The sequence below is a fragment of the Solanum verrucosum genome, unplaced genomic scaffold (assembly GCF_900185275.1).
Source record: "Solanum verrucosum unplaced genomic scaffold, falcon-dt-bn FXZP01000253.1, whole genome shotgun sequence".
Taxonomy (NCBI): domain Eukaryota; kingdom Viridiplantae; phylum Streptophyta; class Magnoliopsida; order Solanales; family Solanaceae; genus Solanum; species Solanum verrucosum.
Genome location: NW_026019984.1, coordinates 3120083 through 3124694, shown reverse-complemented (window position 1 = coordinate 3124694; position 4612 = coordinate 3120083).

Genomic DNA, 4612 nt, shown 5'->3' with positions numbered 1-4612 from the left:
TTATAAAAAGTATATCCTATTAGTTTGTTGGGCAACAAAAAAAAAAGAAAAAAAAAGTGAGAAGCAACATAATTATGAGGTCTGCACAGATAATTTCTCATCATTTATCAATCTGATACCACCAATAATGTTCACATCAAACCACTAAATTAAAATTATAGCAATTATAAAAATTTACTAAAAATCCTCAAGCAAGATCCGAAATTAGTGGTTTGATCCAAATTACAAATAATTATTATAAGAAATTTTAAAAGTCTACCATGATTTACCACTCGAAACAAATTAAATAAGTGTTTATTATATATTTACGTTTTCAGTACTAACTATGACGTTTATGATTGAGGGCACAACAAATCAACAAAGGCGAGTCGAAAATAAGGATTGATATATAAGTTCCTAAGCTGACAAAACTTTTAAAAATGGTGTATGTTATATGTAAGACGAATTCACACATCAGAGTGAAAGTAAAAAATGAATAGTTTTATAAGTCATAATGCAAGTTTACATGATATATGTGTTTTTTGGCTCTATAATGACATAGTCCAAGAGTCAAATTTGTGAGGTTTGGTGAGACAAAGAAATTGTGTGTCAAGAACTTGGTTGTGACTAATATAATATTGACACTTTTATATCGTGATGGAATAAATCTTAACGAGGACATTGAGTCTCTAAGGAGGTGTATCTGACGTTCATGGACGTTCATGACGAAGAGTGGGTTGAAGAGAAATAACAGATTCCTAGGTTGACAAACTTTTAAGAATTGTGCATTAAACGTCTTAGGTAAATCTCACATCAAAATAAAAGAAGAAAGTCAATTGCTTTATAAGATACAACACAAATTCCAATGATTAGCAAGCTTTTAATCTCTATAATATTATAACCTGAAAAAATATGCACGAGATTTATTGAATCAAAACGAAAAATACCTATCATCACCATCATAACACTAACTTCACAACAACTTTTTTTAATGCCCAAACCTGAATTATCACTATTGAAGGCATGTCTACTTATAAAAACACAAACAAAAAAACAAAAAAAAAGTGAAGAGAATATTCTATAGTTTGAAAAACTGAAAAGAAAAAAGAAAACCTTTAAACAAATTGGGTTCCCTTATCATGAAGCAATTAAAGAAAGTGTCACTTAAACTTTACACACATTAATTAGTACTCTGTTTCAAAATAAATATCATCTAAATAAAAAATATCTATTAATAAATTAATAAATATAATATGCAGTTTATTAAACCATCTTTATTTGATAATTATTTATTAAAAATAAAAAAGATGGAATATAAAAATATAGTTGAAAAATATTAATTTTTATCCTAAATTTCTAAAATGACATTTATTTTGATTTTTTTTTATATAAAAAAAACACTTATTTTGAAACTAAGTAATATTATTAATTAGTAGTTATTATAATGGCGAAATGGTCTGGTGGACCCTTGTACTTGTATCAGTTTGTATTCTGGACCATTCTATTTAATCATTTGTCAACTGAGCCCTTATACTCAATAAAACACAATTTAACAAATCCCTCTGACCATTGACCAGGCTTATGTGGCATTAAAATGTCTGAGTTGGCAAACGTGTGTAACTACACGCTCTTAAGGAGAGTGAATGACATTTTTGGGTTTAAAAAAATTAAAATTATAAAAGAAATAATTTTTTAAAAAACAATTAATTAAAAAATTCCTTCTTCTTCTCCCACTATCCTATCTTTTTCAGCCATTTTCATCCCAAATCCAACCTTTTTTTTTTCCTTCTTCACAATCTATTAAGATCAATTTACCAGATCTTGGGCACATCTTGAGTCCACTGATTCACCGCGGAGGGAGAAAGCGGCGATGGTGGTACTCATCGGAGCACTGAATCGCAGTGGAGTGAGAGAGAAGCGGCGTTGGTGGTGCACCCCGAAAACCATTGTTTCACAGTGGAATGAGAGAGAAAGAGGCGGCAGTGGTCAATGTAGAGGAGAACGAAGTGGATGAGGGTGCGAGGTCATGGCGGCGAAGAGGTTTTTTGGCCAGATCTGATGGTGCAATGACTTAGGTTGTTGGTTTTGTGGAGGTTGGAGGAGGAAAGGAAAATGGTGATGGTGTGCGGCGGAGATGTAGATATGTGAGGGAGAGAGTATATGTCATTTCGCCAGCAAAAGTGGCGACGACGGCATGATGGCTTTCTCCGTAAATTTTGGCCGTGAAAGTGGGGAGAATTGGATGTATGTAGTTTTCATTTTTTCCATTAATATAGCTCACCATTATTTCCACTCATTAAACAAACATATCAATAGATCAAACAAAACACATAAAAACATATGAAAATGCAGAACATGAAATCAGAGAAATGAAGTTCACCAAAAAGTTGAACAGAAAATGGTGAAGTTCGTCGGAGTTACAATTTTTGGCCAGTAGTACTCTAAAGAATAAATTAAAATTTTATTATTTTACCTTTTATTAAATAATTTTGATTAATAATTTTAAAAAATAGTTATGCAATAATTATGACATGGCATTAATAATAAATTTTACGTGGATATGACATGTCATTTATGTAAAGAGAGTGAGCTACAAACATGGTTGGAGGGGCTTAAAAGTCTGGGTTTAATTGAGTATAAGGGCTCAGTTGACAAATGATTAAGTAGAATGATTCAGAATACAAACTGATACAAGTATAAGAGTCCACCAGACCATTTTGCCTATTATAATTGATTACTTAATCCACTACTGTCTGAGTCAGCCACTTGTTATTGGAGTGGACAAGAATATTATTGTGTCTTTTGTCAGTTTCTATTCTTTATTTATTATATACATTTGTTTATGTACCAACAATCTTATATCATATTGAGCTACCAATTCTTGATTAAGTAAAATTAATATTTAATATGACTATGTCATTTAAGCACCTTCTCATATAGGGTAGTGTTAATAATTCTCTGGAGGTCTCAAATTCAAAACTCGTAAATGTTTCTAGATCGAATTGATTAATTGTAAGATGTTTTGATTATTCAAATTAATTAGGATTGACTATAACTATACCTTATATCTATTTTATTATATGATGAGGAGTCTTGAAATCACTAATAAAATTGATGATGTGTGACAGAAAATTACGAATTTAAATTTTCTGCAAAATACAAATAAATTAGATATAATAGATCCTTGCAATTTGATTCTTTCTCAAATTTCATATATAGTGAAAATATAATACATTGGACTGCCCTTTCATCGATTTCATTTTATTCCATTCATATTATTGTTAGGTAGGTCTGTCCCATCGAGTTTAATATTTAAAAGTAATAATTTGTCGTAGGATTACTTTTACATAATTATCTACCTACTCTTCTCTTTCAAACTTTTAAAAAACAAAAAAGGTTATGAAGCTTACATAAGTAGAGTTATATTTTTCTTATTAATAAATTTATTTTGACTTTGATTAAGTAAATAGTCTAAATTATTTAATAGAATAGAACTGCCACCTAATCTACTACTATTATTCTCTAAAAATAGTCTCATTTTACATTCCTTTTTGACTTCGATGTGTTAATTTATCTGCTGTATTTTTTAAAGTAAATTAAATAATCAAGAATGTAGTGCAAAATTATTTCACTCTTAATTAGAAATCTTGCCTCCGAATCATGAGAATAAGAAAAATCCTCTAATAGAGAGTATTTTCGCTTTTAGTAAATTTTGATAAAAATATAAATTATCCGAATTAATAAATTTCAAATATTAGATAATCATATCAAGAAAATATAAGAATTATGAAATGAGACATTTCCTCTTAATAGATTGTGACCCAAATCAAATTGTGAAGGGAAATGTGGTTTCTCCTTTAGATTCAACACAAATTAAGTTATTTAAATCAGTAAATATCAGATATCAAACAATTATGTCAAGAAAATAGAAGTAATAAAGGAAAGGCTAGTGATTTTCAAATATTTGATAATTATACCAAAACAATCCAAGTAAAATATAAAAAGGAAAACACTTTTCTCTTTAATAAGTTTCGACATCAATCTAAATGAATCAAACTAATAAATTTTGAATTCCAATTAAATTGTGAAATGTGGGGGTAGAGGAGGGGTGGGTGTTTTTTTTGTTTAATGTCTTTTTTTCTACATTGTAGTCGGAGAAAGGTAAAAAATTACAAAAGCGAAAAATAAAACTCTCATCAATATAATAATTATTTAAATAACTAACCAATTGTACTGTTAAAATTTTTGAAGCTCGGGTATAAAGAGACATCGAAAAGAAAAGAGAAAAAATATTCAAAATACACCTAAACTCCGTGTGAATTATTTATTGAGCAACTTTCATCTATATCAAACACAAAACTCATATTTGTATGTTATAGTTATAGTTTGCATAATTGCGCTCTATAACAAACTTTATGTTTGTTAGGGCTATTTCGCTATACATCTATACAAAAGAAGCAATTGTATAATCTGTTTCGGTATATGGTATACATATACAAAAGAATCAATCATATAGTCTATTTGTATAAAGCGAGAAAGAGAGAAAGACAAAAGAAAGCTGGGCAGAGGAAGATCGTATTTGTATAATCATAAGTGTATAGAACGAAAATATATGCATTTGTATTTGTATATA